We start from the raw sequence: 23,051 nt of genomic DNA on the forward strand, positions 1-23,051 counted from the left end.
TTTAGTTATTTTGCCTAAGGTAAAACTCCAATCTAGGAGTTCAAATACAAAAGTCATTAATTGAAACACTCTCACACCCTCAAGATCAACTCCTTAGGGGATTTCAACAAACTTAACTTGGAAGATCCTTCAAGCATAGGGAAAATCAAGATAATTTATTTTCAACTTTTAAAGATAACAACAATATTCCTTAGAGAAAATCAAACACTTATATTGACTCTTGACCCAACATGGATCCAGGAACCAAAGACAAATAATTAGATTCAATAAATACACGTAAATGCTGAAAGACTCATTTTTTTTTTTAAGTGGAAAAGTACTAAAAAAAGTTCTAAATCTATTGTATTGGTACTAATTCAGTCCTAAACTTTTAATATTGATACAATTCAATCCATTCGGCCAATTTTGGCTATGCGCCGTGACGTGGATGTTGGCCGTGATCGAATCTTTGACGTGGCAATTTTATGATTCTTTTATGATTTTTCGATTTTTTTTATTAATTTTATTAATTTTTTTCTTTTTCCTTTTATTTTCTGCCTTCTTGGCTGTGGTTGGCGAGGGTCGCGGTCCTCGCCGGGCCTCTCCTAGGGCCGCCGATGAGGTACTTCACCCGGGATTTGGGCAAGGCCGGACTCGCCGTGGCTGGCGAGGCCATGGCGGCCATCGCCAGTCCGGGCAAGGCCAGCCTCACTCGCCGACGAGGTGGCCTTGCCATTGAGTCCCAAGTGCCTCCTCGCTGTCAACCCCGAGCTTCTCGACCTCGTCACCGTCGTCCTCACCTCCACGAAATCCCAATTCAAGGCATTGGTCCCCCACCTCCCGCTCCTCAAGTTGCCGCTCCTCCGCCCAATCTTTGCCTCTGAAACCCTAGCCCGCCACCCCAACACCCTCCTCTCCTTCTTCCGATGGTGCTAATCCCACAACCCGTCCCTCCTCCTCTCCCTCCTCCCGTGGCAAGGCCAGGGCGAGGCTAGCCTAGCCTAGATTTGGGCTAAGCCACCTCGCCTGTGGCCTTGGGCGAGGCTGAGCGAGGGTTGTGACCCTTGCCAACGGCTGGCGAAGGCTTCGCGGCCCTCGCTTCTACCTTGGCGATGGCCGCCATGGCCTCGCTGGCGGCCTGGGGAGAGGCCGGGCAAGGGCTGCGACCCTCGTTGACGGCAGGCGAGGGCTTAGTGGCCCTTGCCCAGTGGCCGGCGAGCCTCCATTGCCAGGAAGAAAGCAGAAAAGAAAAGGAAAAAAGAAAAAATTAATAAAAACATTCGAAAAAATATAATAATTAAAAATCATAAAAATTACCACGTCGGCGTTCAGTACGGCCCGGCGACGTCCACATCAGTGTTGACCGGCCAAAATTGGTCAGATGGACTGAATTTGTACTAATATTAAAATGTTTATGGTGAATTGGTCAAATTGGAAAGTTTAGGACTGAATTGGTACAAATACAATAAATTTATGACTTTTTTTGGTACTTTTCCCATTTTTTAAGCAACACAATTTTTTGGGATATAAAGTTCCCTAAAAACTCCAAAATGTATAGAACTTGATTCGTTAAAACAATCACATATAGCTATCCAATCTTATACTATTTGACCATACTGAAGCAAACCTCACTTAAGAAAGTAACACTTAAAATTCTGACCGTAACTATTACTAGCCCTTAATGGGGATCGTAGACTCCTTGCTAAAATTCAATTGAGGGTCCAATTCACCCTCGTCCTAGACTTAGGGTAAGGTTCATTGACTTTCACTCAATTTAAAATTGTCCATCCTTATCGGTGATTGGATAGGCATTATTTGCTTGTCTATTTCCAAGCCTTTCAATTTTTTCTAGTGTGACGCCCCATCAACCCTGTTAGAATTGGGAGATAGCTATTTCTTGTCGCTCAAAACTATGTGTGGGCGATATGCTGGACCTATCATGACCACACATTGCACCCCCTGGCTTGCACGCGCATCGCCATGAGAGAGATAAGCCCACATCATACACGCAAGCCAGCATACGCATCATCTCTCTCCACCTCCCTCGGTCAACAACTTTCCAAAGTGTGGAACCATGCATGCATATTTTTTGAATCGAATCTACCCTAAAAAGTCCCCAAATCGAACTCCACACTAAAATCCTAAACCCGCCTTTTCACATAAAGAGAAGTTTGACGAAAATCTTATCTCCCTACAATTATAAAATCAAGTCTTTTCAACTTTGAAACTTAAAGCTCGAAGGAAAGCAATTGTAGAGTAGATGCACAAGCTAGTAGCTACGAGCTAGCTAGTGGGCTTTTTGGTCCCACAAAGTGGAAGAGGCCTTTTGCAAATATTGAGTATTTCCAGAGTATATTTTTATTCCTACCAATCACCAAATTGTTGTACAGCCTAATTTTATCATATCTAATTATCACGCATCGGAAACTAATGAGACCTTCATAGGATCTTAAGAAAAGTCACTTATTTTATTACAATCTTATACGGTAGCATCGTCGGATTAGAATGAAAAAAAAATCACTCAATTATAAAAGTGATTTTCCAAAAGGAAAAGAAATCAAAATGATTTTATTCCTACGCAAACGGTGGACCAAAACCATAATTGGACCCCACTCTTTTAAATCAACTGTGATTGTGCCCTCCTCAGACCACCACAAGGAGGTCCCACACTAGCTTAGCATAATCTAGGATGTGCCCCAACTTCTTGGCAGCACAAGGGCCATTCTTGATCTAGGGTTTCGATATTCCATCTGCTTGTCATTATTTTAGCCTGTAAGAAACATGGGAGTCCCCACAAGGTCGTTGCTTTGAGGGACATTGGCAATTCTTGTTGGCATTGAACCACAAAATCCTTTTAGCCGCCAAGCATGCTTGCGCGCACAATTCCCGCACATGTGCGTGTGCGTAGCAGATTGATACGCACTTTTATACATTTCTATAGCCGGATAGCTAGTCGATCTTTTGGGGGCACTAATGAACAATCCTGAGTGCTACTGTTCCATGCGCACCCAATTCTTTCGCTGAATTGTGGATGGAACCCACCTTTTTAGTCTTATTTTGGGAAATACCAACATCAAAGATGCGTATGATTATTTTCCATTAATACAAGAAAACGTGACATTTCTCTCCACTAAGAGCCTCTTGTGGTGTTGATTAATTTACCTAACCATTACGATGAGATGAGGGACTGTGGCGACTCGATAGAGATTTATCTAGTGTTCTAAGAGGTCAAGACACCCGGTGTAAATAACGAAAGAGGAAACTAAATGCATACTTCAGCTAAGTTCGAAAGTTTTGATTGAGAAACTAATGCGGTTGGGTACTTGTTTGGAGCAAATAGGTAGAATGAGGTAAAGCTTCACATTGCATAATGACTTGAGGCAAATTTAGAAACAATTGTCGTCTTTTCGGGGAAGGGTTGTTTGCCCAGATTAGATATAAATTTCTTAACTCACCGAGTCCTTTGTGGAACTAAGATTTAAACTTAGGACAATCAAATGTCTTAAGGCTGTTGATGTAGCCAGTCCTACACTTTTTCATTAACATGAAGAGACATCAACTGGCTGGAATGGAGAAGACATATCTGATTAGGACTTGAACTCCACATGTCGAGTCACAAATCATCAAAAAGCATTGAAAACAAAGTACATCTGGACCCAAAAAATGCCTTTGAAAGAATCGATGGCTTATCATGGCAATCTGGATAAGTATGCTACTTTAATATACATATGCTAGCAACATGTTCATGCATGCATATAGTTTGTCCCATTCAAACTTCTCCCTGGAACTTCACTATTAATTACATCTTCACATGGGACGATCATTAGTCAAATTGGCTCAATCGCGAGGTAGAAGTCTCTTTATTGAACTTAAGTCACGTCTTACAATTATTACTACCATCTCATATAGACGTTGTTCGAGATTGCAAGTTCTTCAAAGAGGTGGGCGAGTAAAACCTTTGTGAATTCCATGTTAGGATTTTAAAATCTTGAAGTAAACCAATTCTCTGTTGCATTCAAGATCTAATTCCCTTAAACTATCATCTCGATAGACTATTTAAAGGCCAGAGAGAGGTGAAACCACCACTAATATTTTTCTTGTTTTAGCTAGCAAACATTGCAATCTCTTGATTGAAATACTTCCTAATGTGAATTCTCCAACTCCTTACATAATTCCTCCATCTGTTTTTCTTCTACTTTTGAATAATATGGGGTATGCCAACATTTGGCTTGACTATCCCTATAAGAATGCACACAAACTATCATGTCCACGTGCATCCGGCAAGGCTCCGATAGGCAAAATCCTCATTCTACTCTAAATAGAAGACATCATGATCCGAACACGCAATCCACCGTCATCCAATCAAGTGCATAATTGCTTGGCCAATCCAATCCACAATCTTCGAATTCTCTCTTTCATAAGCTAGGGTGCAGTTACTTGTATTCTTCTTTTTTCTCTCATTTTGGTTAAGGGTGTCATTCTTGGTGGGGGGGCCACCGTGGGTAATACAAAGTGGAACCAAACGTTTTAGAAAAAGAGACGTCGAATGAATGAATCTACTTGGAGGAGCTCCCACATGAATCATGTATGCCTCACACTATGCCAAAAGGTTTTGATCCAAACAAGGCATGTTTGGAGGGCAAGCTCTTAAGTGCACATAATAGTCTTTGCCCCCACAAAACCAGAACGCACACTCACACACTGACATTACTCGGGAGTGACCAAATAATTTCATTTTCCTCGAGCCCTTCAAGGGGGAAATTAAAAACAAAATCTATCTCGATTGGCACGCCACATCATTCCTCATGCTGTGCATGCTTCGCCTCAAAAGGAAAAAAAGAATGGAAGAATGTAAAATAAGGAAAAGAAATGAATGGCAAACTCCCCCTCCCAATTGCTCCACGACAAACATCATTCTTCCCGGTGACCTGTGACCCTTATCGTTTACTCTGCTGTCTCATTGGCTCCCTGTCTCCAATTCCAATTGCAATTGCCAATGGCCGTTGTTCTGTCCTAGGGTAGATGGCATGTGGAATTCCAATTGCTGATTACTTTACAACTCTCTCTCTCTCTCTCTCTCTCATTTGCTCAACTCAAGATATTTGCTCATTCAGACAATGTTAATATGACCTCCCCTCTCTGTTTGACTATTCTATGCAGAAAGTTGTAAGAAAGGGAAACAAAACCTTGTGTGCTACTTTGAAGAGAATAGCCTGATTGGCATTGCTTACTTGATTAGATGGTATACACCCTGTACTAGACAGGTTTGGCATGAAACGATAAATTGAGTGGTGAGCTGTAAGAAAGGAGGAATGTCAACTGAACTTAATCAAATGGATAATCCAATTGCCATGCCAATTTGGTTTGTCCAAAGTACCAATGCCAAAATTGTACAAGGATTGATATCACTTGTCCTTAAAAACAAGTAGAAGTATGAGTAAGATAGAGGTAATGCTACAATTTGAGGTAGAAGAAAATGAGGCTGTAATGGAGACTATCACTACATATGGAAGAGTGAATGCATACAATCAAAATATGTCATAAGGACATGCCAATAAATGCCTAAAGATAGTTCTGGATGCGAAAAAATGCGCTAGAAAGTGCGTCATGAATGATTGACATTTGATAGTAACATGATATTTAAACAAGAAAAATTACAATCGTATCTCATTCTCCAAGAATCTATAAGGCCTAAATCCTCCTTGACTTGACACAATGCTCCTTTGCTTGAGACATAGCAATTCAAGAATTAGGCTACTTAACTTTGTATTAAGTTCACGTATAAAATGATGACTTATAATATTGAGCGCATACTGATCAGGTAGATTTAAGTGTTATCTCACAATGAGCTTGCTTCTTCTTCTTCTTCTTCTTCTTTTTGCCTTTTTCTTCTTCTCTTCTTTATTTGCCCTTATCTCCCCATTTCGCTATGACCCTCCAAAAAATGGATCTCCCAATCATAATTGGTTCTTACATTTTTCTAATTTCTATATGAAAGATCATATCACACAAATCTAAAAATTTTACTATGAACGAGCAAGATTTACTCATTTCTACGGCTCTTAAACGATCCTTTCCCAACGTTCCACGAAAAACCCTTTTGCTCTTGTCCAAAGTAGCTTGCCAGCTGCCAATATAATGCTGATAGAGCCATGCGTCATTCTAACCTCACACTTGGCCCCAAAAAGGAAGGGGGGGAGGAGAGAGAGAGAGAGAGAGAGAGAGAGAGAGAGAGAGAGAGAGAGAGAGAGAGAGAGAGACTTTTTGAAGTACTGATAATGTCAGGTTCAGGCATGGATATGTAAGAATGGAAGCCATCATGTCTCCTCTGCTTCAAACCCTGTCATTTACACTAAAAATGCATCTCCCTTTCTTGTACCTTAACTTTTCAGAGAAAATTCCATGTCCCCAGAGATTTTTTCCTATTATTTTTCTTCTAGCCCTTCTAGGATTCTTTTTTCACTTCCTCCAGACAGAATGTATGAGAGAGAGAGAGAGAGAATTGATTTTGGGACATGGACCAAAAGATTGTTTGCTGACATCTTGAAACTCTTGCACATGATACATTATTAATGGAGCCAATTAGATTCGAATTGTACACCTCTAATCATTGCATTTGTGAAACCAACATGGATATGGGGTTGAAGCATATCTCAGCTTGACCCATTTCTTTGACACGTTTCTTCGGCGGTCTAATCCCTCTTAGGAGTTTCATGCTCATTGTTTCTCGAAGGTGACAGCTAGGCTATCTTTCTTCAGTTTGAAGTTAAGAGCATTATAGACACCAAACCCGATTAAGGATAATCAGTTTAAAGATTGATGCAACAAATTGTGAGTGAGCAAAATCAAAAGTTCATCCTATAATTTATTAATTGACTTTAGAAATCGATTTTTATATGTCAGTACTTATTCTTAGAGTTGCGATATGGCTGTGCAAAAATGCCATACCTAGTTGTGCCGTTAAAATCTCAAATATTTAGATCTCAAAAGTTGGAGAGCTCAAATATCCAAATCTTAAAATGGGACTTGATCATGATTTGATTACCAAAGAAATTTAGTCTAAGCACAACTACGTGAAACTTTGAAATGCCATCTAAATATAAATAACCACTATAATTATAATGAAATAACTTCACCTACTTAACTGAGTGAAGTATTTTCAATACTAGTTGCGCTTGGTGTTTAACCGCTAAGCTACTTCTAGTTCTTTAGATGGATCGATCTCCAGTTGCTCACTAGGGACTTGGTTCGGATAACCACTAATTATTACCTCACAAATTCTCTTCACATTACGAAGTGATTAGAGAGAAGAGGGTGTAATTAGATCTCTAGACCAAAGGAATATTGCAGACTTCTCGGGTCTCTCCCAAATAATTTTCTTTTCTTTTCCACCAATAGCTTAAAGCAACCAATGAAATTCTAGTTGTACACCTCCTATGATTACATTGCACTTTCAAAGCATATGGGAGTGATGAACATTGAATTCAAGTCATTGCTGAACTCATTTCCTAGACAATATGTCAGAATCACACCAGATCCTCATCCATAATATGAAATTACTTAAGAAATCAAGGTGGTCTTTTGCTCTTATGGGTAAAAGTGAAACGGAGGACGGTGAAATATAGGATTTGTCATCTAATTTTGACATTTAGTTATTAAAATTCATTCTTTTTGGTTCACTAGGATTAGGTAAACCTGACATCTTGGAACTCTCAAACAAATTTTCGAAGTACTTTTGGCCCGACGAATTAGATTGCGATTGTACGAGTCAAATGATTACATTGATGTTTTCTAAAACTAGAAAGGATTTGGTGATCTTTCCCTTAATGGTCCCTGTCTTGCGACTCTACTTATTAAGGACAGTTGGTGTGCCCCAGGAGTTTTATATACCAATTAATCTAAGGTTGTCCTGCACGACACTCATTAAACATCTAACTAAAGAAATTTGTGTTATGTATCGAAGATGACAGCATTTACTTGATAAGTATCGTTAAGATGTGACCCCAAAGACTCGAATTTTTTATGGCACTCATCAGATATGGAAGAATTTCATGAAATACTCATTTAATAAAGAGATTGGACAAGTTATATGAACTAACAAATATTATAAAGGTGATATATCTATGACTGTTATTTTTATTTCACTACTTGTTATTTTACAATGTCTTTTTCAACGAAATTTCTTGATATGCCTTAGGAAAGATCGGGGAAGAAACTATTATCGGTGGAGCATAAAATTGACTTGAAAGTCATCTTATTACAAAGCAAGGAAGCTGGCAGAATTACTCAAATCTTCATAAATAAAAATTAGGGGCTACGTTTTGATTGATCAAATTGATAGTAGTCACCTGGACCTTTTAACTAAAATGTTTCGTTGGCAAAAATAAAAAAATATAGTGGTGGAAATGGCTGTATCCTTAAGGCAGTCGCTTATGCACAACGACCACCACTTTGGTGCTTGCGTCCATGGTGGTAATCGTGGTCTATCAGTGTGACGATAGACAGAATTAGAGAGAGAGAGAGAGAGAGAGCAATTAAAAAGTTCACGTCATCCTATAACATGGATGACCATTAATGCAATGTAGTTGCCAGTCTCCAATTCTCTCCTCTTCCTTTTCTCTGGTTTGTCGAGCTCCATCTGCTTCATTTCCTTTTTACTAAAGTTGAATTTTCAGTCCTTTTACTATATCTTGTCCACACTAGATAAAGATCTAGGACATATAAAGATCTAGGACATATGTGACGATATCCAAGTTCATCCGTCGAGACATGGATTAGAATTCGATGGGAGATGATAAGATCCCATAAAAAAGAAAAAAGAAAATCCAAGCATTGAAGATGTGAACATAGAAGATACCATCAAGTGTTTGGTGCCCTTAGAATAGCGTTTTTAAAAATAAAATAAAATAAGGAATCAATTAAATTACTGAAAAGAAAAAGACCATTTGCGGGTGGTCACTTAAGAACAGCGACCAATGTGCAAATCTAAGAGAGAGGGGAGAGGTGGGAGGGAATTTGAAGTGTCTCAAACTCCTTTCGTTTAGTGAAAAAATAAATAATTTAAAAAATATTTTACTAAAAATATTTGCTCCTAAAGCTTACAAAAGTATATGAACGAACGAAAATATTTTCCTCATCCACTATTATGTTTAAAAATAAATTGTTCTCAATAATAAAAATATTTTTTATCAGCTAATAATCTCAAATGATACAAGCCGTCATTTTTATGAAAATATTTTACAAATCATTTAATTTTCACGAAAACAAACAGTCTCAAGAAAAAAGAAATTTTCCATCCGGTATTTGAAACCTGATCTAGTTAATCAAAGTAGGTCGATTACCCATGTACCTGTGTTTGTCAATCTACTGTATCTACAGTAGATATGCTCTGAGCATGAAAAGTAAGGAGACAACAAAAACAGTAGCCCTTTTTTAACTTAAAAAATTCGCATGCGCCATGTAATTCTTTGTCTAATCAATTTTGAGATCCTAAGTCGTCTGGCAAATTTGATCCTCTAATGGAATGGAATCGTTAGCACTGATGGGTTTGGTGAAAAAGTGCACAATTTCAAGAAGCGACTTGTTTAAATACTGGAAGTATGATTGCATGTCACTTGCGAATTTCTCTAAACTTCATGATGAAAAAGAGTATGCTATTCTTTGAAGGTGTTGATGTTGATTGTCTTAGCTGGTCTAGTTCTTTTTAATTTAGATTAAGTTACTGGATGATTTAAACTACAGGAAAAATGCCCATGTTCCTCTTAAATCAGACTAGCAAATGTGCACACCCACAAAATTGCTTTTTAAAGAAATATTTCAATCGTTTAATAATGAAAAGAGATCATGGATAATAATGCAAAGAAACTGTAAGTATATTTGAACAGAGAAAAATATTTTAAGATTCGCAAACTTTCAGTTCATTGTTATAGGATAGAACATATCCGAATTTTTTATATTGAAATATGGCAATAAATAAAATAAAATTATGAGTTTAAACACTTGTTCATGGGCACAATATCTGTTAGATGAGTAATGCAGGATATTTGTGAAGATAGTTGAGACTCCTTAAAAATAAAAGATCATCTTTGCTTGATATAATAGTAAAGATTAAGGTAAAGGTTTATCTAAACTATAAGGAAAAATGCCCATGTTCTCAAAGTCAGTTATTGCAATTCCTCTTTCAAGCCATCCACCTAAGGATTTTGCAGCTTTCACTCCAGTTCCCTAAAACTTAGGGTTTGAACTCACTCAAGTGTTCCCTGTTTTCTCCTTAGCCTCGTAAGTAATTTATTTGATCGGAGGGTGCCCTATCCTTGCCAAATTTATTCAAGAGTCTTAGCCTATATTTTTCTTTTCTTCATCGTTTTTGGGGTATGAAACTAGGTCATGGGTTTCTTCTAGTTGGCCAAACTTTGCAACAAAAAGTACATAGGACCCGTTTGTTTTGAAAAAAATAACTATTTTTGAGAAATTATTTTCCGACTTTTCGACTATGACAGAAAATTATTTGATTTATATAGAACATTTTTCATGAACTGAAATTAAGCTTAGATTTGGGAAAATGACATCCCATTCTGGCAGGCAATAAGAAAATAACTCTTCCTATATCACCAAACAAATGAAAACTAAACATTTTCCTTGAAAATACTTTTCCGAGAAAGTATTTTCCTTCATCATGAAATTTTTGGAGAAACAGCGGCACCCTAAATGTGTATCATGGAGATGGCCCATCTGGACTCTTATCACATCCTGCTAAGCTATAATTCGCAGTAGTATCACTCGAAAAAGAAGATCACGACTAGCATTCTTCCAAAATGAGGCTAAAAGATAAGGCAGAATGAATATTTCAGTCGCTAATACAACAAAATTTAGACTTTAAAGACCGAATCAGGAAGTGATAGGATTAAGGACCATATGGTGATTAATGAATCAACTAAAACACGACAATTTGTTATCCTTGAATTCAACAATGAGAAATTTCACGCATCCGTTCAAATAGCAAACCTTTGATTTCATTCAATGATATCCACTCTATACAATGACCATAGAGAGGAGGAGGAAAGAAAACAAGAGACTGGGGTTACTGGCCTAGGAAAAATACCAGAACAAATTTTAATTTCCATTGTGACTGCACTAATCACTTGCACATATTTTCTGGTCAAAGAACATGACATGGGCAACTCATATTTTGACCAAGGCACACATTAGTACAGCCAAATGTGTACTTTCTAAAACAGTTAGATTATTTCACCATACTCTTTGCAATGCACTGGATCCACTACACAAAATCATATATAGAAGTGCAAGCATGCAAAAGAACAGAATGCAGAGTCACAGCCACTAGCCTCAAGCTTTAAGCTTGATCGAACTACTTGAACCAGACTTCGGCAACGTAATCATCTTCATGCACAGAAATGTGTATTACTTTGCTTTTATTACACGGTGGCCCTCTCAAGCAAATTTGGAAAAAAAAAATCAATTTTAAGTTTTTGGAAAGAAGAGGACTGCTACCTGAATTGAGAACTCCACTGGTGCTTTAACAGAAAAATAGATGCTCACCTGCATTTATGGAAGACACGGTAACAAAGAGAAAACATAGTGGCTGTTTCTTATGCCTCACAATATTGAACAGGATAACCTACTATTTGACTAAAAATTAGACAAGATTTTTTAGCTGCTAATTCTGTAAAGTTCTATATGATTGTAAGAGAGAATAAAAGGAATATTTAGAAGTCCCTTATCTGCAAACAGCAGTAAAACTGAAGTGCCAGTCTTCTCAAATAATTGAAAACTACAAATGGGCAGATAAAGTCAGCTTTTCCAAAGTGAACAGCTGCCTATTGAATAATATGATTCAGATTCATTCAGAGACAGTCCATTCCAGTCTCACAGTGCCTCATAGAAAGAAGAACATGTATAAGACAGACATACCAAGCCAGGCAATCTCTCAAATTGAAAGTTCAACTATTTAGTACATGACGAACATAAAAGAATGAAATATACATTTTGAAGAGGTATTCAAAAAGCACACATTACATTTCTGCACCTCTCTCTGAAACTAAAGTCTTACAGGTACAGCAAACTATTTGCAGCAGGAGAGCAACAAAGTCACTTTTCTACTGTAAGCCAAAAGGACTTTAGCAAGTTGTAGGAAAGAAACTTACAGATTTAGGATCAACGGATATCCCAGACAATGATGCCCCAGCAATTCTAAAAGACACCTACAATCATGCAAACAGTAGCTCATAACAGAATTTCCCACATCAGTTACGAGAGATAAAAATGTGAAGCACTACTTGAAATGGGAATGTAAAAGCAAGCACTAGTAGTGCATCAACAGTAAACCTAATAAAACATCTTGAGTAATCCTCTCTAGCACATTTGCTATTCTTGCAACCAAATTGCTGATGCCAAACTATTTTGTAGCATGCCGACTCTAAGACATCTCTAACAAAGGTCCTCTATGATAATTACCCACCTGACATATCAACCAACAGAAGACGCATGGGATTGGCTGTATAAGTAGTTCAATGATGAATGGGTTTCTTTTTCCATTCACACTACGAACAAGTATAATTAGTTGAACAGTCCAGTACCATCGAGAGTGCACCAACATAGTTTCAAGTAGACAAACAATACTAAGCTAAGAAAACCATTTCATGAATACCTATCCTGGGAAGAATGACTATGGTTTCTCTTGGCAGAAGAAAGACAACCAGTGAACTCCACTTTATAAGAAAGGTACAGCTTTTGTCTATGCCCACAGAACCACATACATGAAGCCATAAATGCATGATGCATCACAAGAAAATAAACTACGTACTAACACCCAAGTGAGCTCAGACATTCATACTTTAGCATAATTGTATGCCCGCCAACAAAATGGTTCCTCTAAATCAACTGGAGGGAGATCCTTGGTCATTTTCCCATCAGAAATTCCTCTACAATGACCATATTATTGGTGGGTTCTCTGTCAACATCACTATTTTCCTCTGCCATGCTTCCAAAAAATGATTTTGTAAAAGGTAACCTTTGGATTTGCCATGGTGCAAACTTAACTGTCCCTGGGAAGGTAGCTTCAATGCTTTTTCCAACAAGACCTCATCCACTTACTAAAAGTTTCCACTCGACAGAATGCTCTGCAGTTGAAATAGTTCCAACTGAAGGAGTTCCATCCACAGCAATAATCCTTCTCCTAGGAAAAGGCATTGTTAGAGTACAGAACTCCTTTGTCAAAGGAGCCTTGCAACCTTCCATCAAGCTTAGTCTGAACAAAAATGCACGTTCATCTTCAGAAACCATTGACAGTTGATAGAATTCCTTTATGGGAGGTCCAAGCCCACAGGATGCTTGATAATGCATCAGGACAAAATTACCCAACGGTGGCGAAAACATCAATGACTGCTTATCCGCCCCCGGTTCTGGAACTTGAGCAAATGGATGGAATGATAAAGACTCAATGTGGCTGCCATTCAGTCCTGTCAAAGGAAGGGACACATCAGGCAGTCCTAATTTTGCTCGACAATTAACCTGACCTGAAACTGAAATGCTGTCTGGAATTTCATCACGATTATACAGCAGCAACAGTTTCATGAATAGTAAAAGTAAATTCTGCTTCACCTTGTAAAGATATGGCTTCCATGCAGGCTGTTTGACATCTGCAGGAGGCAGATCGGCTGAAGAAAACCCATTAAGCTTGATAGAGAAAATATTGGAAGCATTGAGATCCAAAGGGGTACCTATACTTAAAGAATAGAAACAAATAAACCATTAGCCTATCCTAGAAAGAGGAAAAGCACAGGTCAGAAGAAAAAGGCGATAAAAGCAGCTGCCATAAGCAGAGTAAACATCACTGACCAAAGGGCATTGAGCTACTAATATAAGTCCTTAGTGCATCCTTATTCAATGGCCTTGAACCAACTTTCAAAGCATCTGATGAGACAGCACCAACTGAAGTGTTGGAGGGAGTTGAAGATGCAACTGGAGCTGCCACAGGCTTTGCTCTTGATGATATACCTATGCTGCCAGTTAAGGAATCCAATAACCCTCCCACAAATGGGGATGCATTCACAATCACTTCAGGTTCAGCCATATCCCCAGAAATTATCTCACCAATGGTATGTGCTACCATCAATGCCCTGCAAAATAGAAAACAAGGAAACAATTAGTGCCAATGAGAGTAGATACAACAATCATTAAAGAAGAGACAATGGATAATGCTGGGTCACCATCACTCAATGCTTCAAATAGGATTCAGTAATTCAAGGGTAGTCAGACTGAAAGAAAAAGGCATGTAAATGATTCTAGATGATATAAATTACAAACCAGCACAATCTATAACTATTACTCCATTGCTACAAGCCTAATGCACAAGTATGCCTGTTAATCTGAATTATATCTGTCTCGACAGGAAAAGAGAACCTCACAAAGGACAAATGAATAGGAAATCATGCTGAATTTACAATGTGATGATAAATTTACCTTTTGGTTAAGATAGGTGATAAAACTTAGGCATATCACAAATGGACATGATATGAGAAAGACACTCCCATAAATCAAAACCAGTCTTCAAGTTGCATGCAATGTTTTTACCATGACAAAGCATTCTTCAATTGTTTCCTTTAACTTTTAGAACAATCTAGTTAGGGAAGAGGGTGCAAAGTATACTGATGGTTTGATGCCATAGAACAGAGAGATTTCTAATGCCTCCTAGCTAATAAAATGAGTAACTTACCATATCCTGTGACTGATGGAAGATCAAGCAGGAGCGAAGACAAACTTCCATCTACTCCTCCAACAGCATTACCACAATCAGATCTTTTGCATAGTTCCTTATATGAATTTAAATGTCGAAGCTCAACCAAATGCAGTACAAGGATGCAGAACTGGCTCTTCATATGCAGAATCAAAGGCCACAACAGATAATTCTCTCTTGCCTCTTCTTAGATAATGTAAATGCTAATGACATGACGCGTCACTGGATCATCTACCCAAGAATCTGAACCTTCAGCAGACTGAGACACACGTATGCCAAATCAACAAACAGATCCTTCTCTAAACATAGATAAATGATGTAAATTAATAGAAGATTATTGAAGTCACATGAGAGTAGAAACAAGTAAACTGCAATATGTGATCTCAATAGCTATGCAAGACTAATAACCATCTGAGCCAGTTATCATTATTTAGACTCGGTATGTAATATCAGTAAATAATAAACGGAGCGAAGCACTTGCTATTAACAGATCACAACCAACTTAACTCCCAAACTTTAAACAACCAAAGCTCACATATTTTGTCCATTCTCACAAAGCATCTTTTCTCAAGAATGCAACCACTTCCTCATATACTCAATAATGAAACCCATGGCATTTGAACAAGAGTGACTCTAGCATCCACTAAACATCCAAATTCGTTAGTAGGCAAATTATGAACCAATGTTACAGCGACTTAAGGGAACAAATGCCAAGCATCAATTCTTGGAGACAAGACAAGAGATATAATGTGCAAATGATTGTTCCTGGAGGCTATCTACATCAGACATACATCAGCAAACAACATGCAAATGCAGTTTTGACAAGGGAATTAATAGAAGTGTTCAATATGTGTAGAAATATAAGCAAAAATCCAAGTAAACTCATCAAGTGAAACACCAAGAGGCTCTCAACTCATTGTAGTGACATCTTGACAAACCTCTTCTTTCTCTCTGCAAATGAAGACGCCAACTCTGAATCAGACGGCAAATACGGTGATGCCATGCCATCAACACTGCCACCATTGTGCTCAATCTCACTTTTGCAAGCCGCCCACCGCTGTTACTCCACCACCGGAAACCTCCTGTTATCGCATCCAATCAAAAGAAGAAACATAAAACCCCCATCAATAAACAATCCACAACAGTAAGCCAGGCACTCCATAGTTTGAGCCTCTGGGGAGATGGTTTCGTCATCGTTGCGGTTCCCCGACTCCATCCACTCTACAAAGCACAGAGGTTAACACTAATCCAAGCCCTTCTCTAAGTACAATATAAGAGCTACTGAAACAACCTTTCACATTCACACGGCAAAGCAATCACTACACCCTTTAACCGAGAATTTAAGCGAGTGGGTCACGGCAAGCGGCCGACAGGAGGTCTCTGCCCCATCAACCACTCAGTAAAACCAAATTCCTGAACCAGTCTCGCTATAAATAACATTAAACACCGGCATCAAAACAAGCATACACAATCGAAGCGACCCAGTTGCTAAACAGCATTAGTATCGGAAAAACCGGCGACCCCACGACAGTTTCGAACGCAAAACGAAAACCCACGAGAGGGAGCGACCTGGAGAAGACGACGGCGTCGTGGCTGTTGAGGGTCCAGAGAGCTCTGATGCCGCAACCGGTGGGCATGGTTTCGGGAGCCTTCTTCTACGCTACGATCAGCTTTCGCCGGATCGGAAGAGAAAGCGAAGGAAATTTGGACGACGTTAAACGACAAGCCGTTGCGCTGAGCAGAGGGACTCGCGCGACTCGGTAGCTCTTTGTTGTTTCTACCATTTTCTTTGGTTAGGGATCTGATCTGTTTCCCTTTGCTTGGCCAGGTGGTGTCTTGGTAAGTTTTCTCGCACCAGAGGTTAAATATATCTTTTCGATTTAGTCAAAAGACAAATTATCAAGGTCGGGATTAGGAAATTTTGCAAGAATTACTCTTCTATGGTTGACCTAAATAGTTATTCTGATGGAGAATTAAACTTGAGATTTCACGCTTTTTGAGACATGACATCTTGATCACTCTTATGATATATATTTAACTTTTTAATTAAACTCATGATTTAAAAGGCACGGGTGCATTGCATTGAATAAGCCGATTCATTCATGGGACTTGAATATGACTTAGCTCGCCTTATGAAAGTTTGCTGAAGCAAATAATGTTAAAGGCATTTAAATGCTTGAACAATTATCAGATTGAGCATCATAAATTGAGGGGTAAAAAATAAGTATCCAAAGGTTAAGTTAAGAGCAATAACAATTGAACATTAGATGGGTATGAATCTACGAAGTCACGTTGCAAATCAACAAAAGGGAGAGAAGCATGAAGTACCATCAGACGATAACCAAAGGATAGGAGACAACTACTAAGAATGATCAAGGTACTAAGGCTGCGCATGATAAAATTTCTATTTTTCGATTTCTCTATTTCTCCATTCCCAGAACATATTTGGAAGTAAATTGCGTTTTGGAACGCAATTTAATTTCTTTATTTTTGAAATAGATTTCTATTCCAGAAATAGATTTGAAGAAGAAATCAGAAGCTAAAATTTTAGCTTCTCAGAATCTGAAATAGAAATTGAAAAATTAATTTTTGGCCAGAAATCAATTTCTGTTTCAAAATTTTTGTCATGCACACCCTAAGTATACCCGTGCCATATGAACATATTGTATTTCCTTTATGTGATGCTTTTGTTTGTTTGGCTCGATCTCTCAATATAATGAGATGCAAGCAAAAGGAACTCTCTTCGTCGCTTGAACTTTGGCATGCACATCTATTAGTAGTGGACCATTATGTGAAATCATGTGAGAAAAGTGTCTTGCAAAATTGGCCCGATTGTTTTGGGTATGAGGGGCTTATCAGCTCAAAAATTGTCACTTTCCAAATCCTATCAACTACATGCAACTACTTTTAGTCAAGGCCACTTGCATAGGCTAAAAGTCTAAGCTTTTAGGATATTTCATGGGACTCCAAGTAGCCGAACTCTATGTTTGTGTGCTTGAATTGTGAAAAATGGTATGCAATCGCCCTAAATAATGTTTTGATATGTCTGTATCCGATGGAGAGAACTACACTTTTATCATTTTGATGGATTACTGATAATGTAGAAGCTCCAATCACATGATGATATATAGTTAAAACTAGAAGTGATAGGCCAAAATAACAGGACTTCCTAAAAGATTATTTAAGAGTTGTGTCATCTCGAAATTTAGTCATATTTCGAATATATGAAATGGTTATTTCGTCGATGCGTTTATAATTACTTTACTCTGAATTGATCACTCACAAATTAATTGATCTATTGGGCGATACCATAAAGGGTTAATCGCAAAAGACTAGAAAATTGGATTAGGAATAGACCGCTTGATCACAAGGATCAATAATGGTCAATACTATGCTGTATAAATCAATTAGCGAACGGATATAAATCGATTCGACGGAAATGCATAGTCGATTCACAAGTGATTCCGCACGATTACGATATTCGCATCAAATGATGATAAATCGATTTTCTATTGATATTATATTCAGACGTAATTAAACACTCGTAATTGTTGGAGAAATCTTCTTGAAGTGTTTTGAAGTTGACAAAACGTTTCTATCAGTCTAGTCTGAAGGCTTGCAGACTCTGATGTTTAAAGTCTGAAGACCTCCGGACAGCCAGACTCAAGACTCAAAGTCTAATCCTCATTGATAGTCTCTAATCCGTTGAAGAAAGGTTATCTAGAACTGGATGTTTTGTTAAGGATTTGACCTTATCAACTGGAGAAGATCTCGTGGCTGGAGAAGACATAACGAAGTCCTTTAATTGATCGAATATTGACTCGATAATTGAAGATCCGGTGATTGCCTAAATATTATTGGAAGGTTACTTATGGAAACCGAGATCCCGATTGTATTGGCGAACATGATTGATGGGCTATCAACACGTTCCTTTAATAGCTTGAACAATCTTCCTAATTGATTCCGTCCAACGGGTAGATTGGAGGAATTCCTTTGGTAAGTGCCAACGGGTATGATGGCATAAAGGAGTATATAAGGAAGACGGTCTTAGTTGTTCAAGGTGTGCGCGATAGAAGAATTCCAAAGTCTGAAGCTCCTTTTGTTTAGACAATTCCTTTGAGCGAATACTTGTATACAAAAGAGAGTCTATATTTGTGAGAAATCTTGAGGAGGTGTGGTAGAACATCTACACTGTGGAATCAAGGCAAAGCTGTGTTGTAACTTCTCTTTTGTTCATAGTGGAATCTAGCCAATAGGTTGTCAGTGAAGAAGAGTGGACGTAGGCTTGATATAAGCCGAACCACTATAAACCGCGTGTTCAATTTTCTCTTCTCTCAGTCTTACTTTGATTATCGTTTGTCTCAAATCCTTCAACTGTCTAGTATTGTGCAATTGTTGAAGAAAAATCTTTTATATACCTATTCACCCCCCTCTAGGTACTCATACTAGCAATATCAATTGGTATCAGAGCATGTGTACTTACTTTATTTGAAGTGTTTTACTTCGTAGTAAAAGATCCATGGCTAGTATGCTAGCACCAGGGCTGATGGAAGGGCAAAGCAATACCGAGACCACCCAACTTTGATGGAAATGATTACAACATCTGGAAGAACAAGATGAAAGCTTTCCTACGATCAAAGGATCCTCTGGAATGGGACATTGTAGAAAAATGAATTACTCCTACCACTGCATCAGTCTCTGAAAGAGGGAAAGAATCTGATGAGACCAGCGGAATGACTCAGGAAGAGATAATCAAGAGACAAGCACTCAATGCAAAAGCAATTTACTCCTTATATTGTGCTTTGTCACCAACTGAATATAATAGAATATCTTTTGTGTTACAGCAAAGAATTTGGGACAAATTGCATATCACCTATGAAGGAACAGATCGAGCGAAGGAAACAAGAATCAACATTCTTCTCGGTCAATACGAAGCCTTCAGAATGAAACCAGGAGAATCTATAACTGACATGTTTAGTCGTTTTACAAATATTGTGAATGGTCTTGAAAATTAAGGTCAACCAATTTCTGATCCCATGAAGGTAAACAAGCTACTGCGTGGACTCTCCAAGGATTGGAATCACATAAAGACTTCAATAAGAGAGACGCAAAGAATTATGCCACTATCTGTCGACGGCTGATTGGAACTCTTGATCTTATGAAGTGGAACGGATCAATGAAGATGAAGATCCAAAAGGTAAGAAATCCATTGCATTAAAATCAAATGATGATTCGATGATACTGATTGAAGATGATATGGACGATGAGGAGCTTGCTCTCATGATAAGAAGATTCAGAAAACTGAATAGAAAAGGAAGAATGTTCAACTCAAAGAAACAAAGCTTTCAAAGACAGCAGACCAAGTCTCGGTGATGATGAGGAACCAAACAAAGATGTAGTTTGCTTTGAATGTAAGAAAAAGGACACATCAAACCCAACCTGTCCTCTTGAAGAAGAAGAGAGGAAAAGCTGAAAAATTTCGAAAAGCTCTCAAAGCCGAAACCTAGAGTGATACGAGTGTGAAGAAAGTGATAATGAATATGCCAATCTATGTCGATGGCACACCGACTCGAGACTGGATCGACTCGGACAAAGTGAATTTGAGGCAAGTAATTTTAAAATTCCTGTCAAAGTTTCTAAATACATTGATGAACTGTGTTTTAGTCTTAAGACTTCTCTCAAAAGAATTTCCGAATTGAAAAAGGAAAACTCAGCTCTAAAACAAAAGGAAAATGTTTTAGTAGAAAGAGTTAAAAGTCTAGACTTATTTGTTTCATCTCTTAAAGAAAATGAAGATAATCTTTTAAAAGAAAATGCTCTTTTAAAAACAGACTTATCAAATATTTCAAAGAAATTTTCAATAGGGTCGAAAAACTTGAGAAAATTCTTTCGGCTCAAAGACCTTACTTCAATAAGTCGGGTCTAGGTATGACAGCGAAACAATTCCCTTGATTGATTTTCCTAAAGTAAAAGAAAGAATTAAGAAAAGACTCTCGAGAGAGGCTTACAAAAATCACAAAAATCACTTCAAGAAAGTTTTTGTAAAATCTGTAGGTAGAAATGCTCTCGGATGTTCAAAATGCAACAGTCCGGATCACTTTGAAAAAGAGTGTCCTAAGGTTTGGAAACCTGTTAAGAAAATATGGGCTAATCTTGCTTATGTTACTAACACCAAAGGACCCAAGAAAGTTTGGGTACCAAAGAAAGCTTGAGACTTTATTTTAAATGCAAGTCACCGTCAAGAAAAAGGTAAAGTGGTATCTTGACAGTGGATGCTCAAGACACATGACAGGAGACTCAAATTGTTTTATAAAGCTTGCTCAAGTAAATGGTGGAAAAGTTTCATTTGGAGGAAACAACAAAGGAAGTATTGTGGGATTTGGAATTGTGAAAATTGGAAATCTCACAATAAGTAATGTTTCCTTAGTGGAAGGACTCAATTACAATCTTCTCAGCATTAGTCAATTGTGTGATCTTTGGTTTCAAGATCTTCTTTCAAGAAGGAATATGTTCGGAATCGGTAAAGACTCTACTCGATCTTTCATGGGTCGAAGACATGGAAACATCTATCTTCTGGATGTGAAACCAAATGAATCGCAATGTTTTATCTCAATTCAAGACGAAGCAAGCTTATGGCACATAAAGCTTGGTCATGTCAACATGAAGCAATTAGCCAAAATCTCATCAAAGCAGCTTGTTCGAGGACTACCCAAATTACCTTATCAAAAGACCGATCCATGCACTCCATGTATTCTCGGGAAAGCAGGTAAGAAATTCATTTAAGCCAATAAATCATGTCTCTACTAATCATGTACTATAGTTGCTGCATATGGATCTCTTTGGACCAACTAGAACACGAGTATTGGAGGTAAGAAATATTGCCTAGTAATTTTGGACGATCACTCCCGTTTTACTTGGGTATATTTCCTTGCAAGTAAGTCCGAAACCTTCTCGTATTTTGAAAAATTTGCTAATAAGGTTCAAAATGAAAAAGGATGTGTTATCTCAAGTATAAGAACATATCATGGAGGTGAATTTGAAAATCAAGATTTTACAAAATTTTGTGATGAATCTGGCTTTAATCATGTGTTCTCCTCTCCATATACTCCTCAGCAAAATGGAGTTGTGGAAAGAAAGAACAGATCTCTTCAAGAAATGGCTAGAACTCTTTTAATTGAAAGCAAGATTTCTTCACAATTTTGGGCTGAAGCTGTTTCAACAGCATGCTATATCATCAATAGAGTCTTCTTAAGACCTATTCTAGAGAAAACCCCTTATGAGTTATTCAAAGATAAGAAGCCTATTGTTTCATACTTTCATGTATTCGGTTGCAAATGTTTTATATTGAAAAATGCAAAAGATCGAGTTGGTAAGTTTGAAGAAAGATCGGATGAAGGTATCTTCCTTGGATATTCTACATCAAGCAAAGCCTTGAGTCTATAACAAGAAGAGCCGAGTCTGTGGAGGAGTCAATGAATGTCAAATTTCAAGACTCAACGCAAGATGAATCAAGTCGACTCATCAAGAAGAGTCTGAACCCTGCTCCAGACGTTCCAAAGCTTACAACTCAAGAAGCATCTCAGACTCTGGAAAACCAGCATTAGGATGTTTGTGAAGATCCAAACAAAGAGAGAGATCATCAACCAGACAAATCAACAAGTAACTGGAAGCATAAGTCCAGTCATCCCAAAGATCTTATAATCGGCGAAATTAATGAAGGAATTCGCACCAGATCCAAAAGGCGAGAAGAGTCTAGTCTTTGTGGCTCTCGTTTCGAAATTGAACCAAAAAGCATAGAAGAAGCTTTATCGATGAAAGCTGGATTGAAGCTATGCAAGAAGAGCTCGAGCGAGTTCAACATTAATGATGTGGGAATTGACATCCAAACCAAAAGGTAAAGCATTATTGGAGCTAAATGGGTGTTCGAAACAAGATGAATGAGAAAGGAAAAGTCGTACGAAACAAAGCAAGACTCATGGCCAAGGGATATACGCAAGAAGAAGGAATAGACTATGATGAGACTTACGCACCGGTAGCAAGGTTAGAAGCTATTCGACTATTACTTGCGTTTGCTTGTTATAAGAATTTCGGGTTATTCCAAATGGACGTCAAAAGCGCCTTCCTAAATGGATTTATCCATGAGGAAGTTTATGTGGAACAACCACCAGGGTTTGAAGACCCAAAGAAGCTAGACTCAGTCTTCAAACTGAAAAAGGCTTTGTATGGTTTAAAGCAAGCACCTCGAGCTTGGTACGACAGATTGAGTAAGTTCTTAATACAAAATGGTTTTGTCAAAGGTAAAGTAGATATGACTTTA

General features: G+C 38.1%; 1 pseudogene; it reads right to left on the minus strand.

Moving 5' to 3' along the window:
• Nucleotides 1-10,877: 10,877 nt before the first annotated feature.
• Nucleotides 10,878-16,557, minus strand: LOC104425212 (annotated as a pseudogene).
• Between the last annotated feature and the right edge of the window lie 6,494 nt (nucleotides 16,558-23,051).

The sequence above is a fragment of the Eucalyptus grandis genome, chromosome 2, assembly GCF_016545825.1.
Source record: "Eucalyptus grandis isolate ANBG69807.140 chromosome 2, ASM1654582v1, whole genome shotgun sequence".
Lineage (NCBI taxonomy): Eukaryota > Viridiplantae > Streptophyta > Magnoliopsida > Myrtales > Myrtaceae > Eucalyptus > Eucalyptus grandis.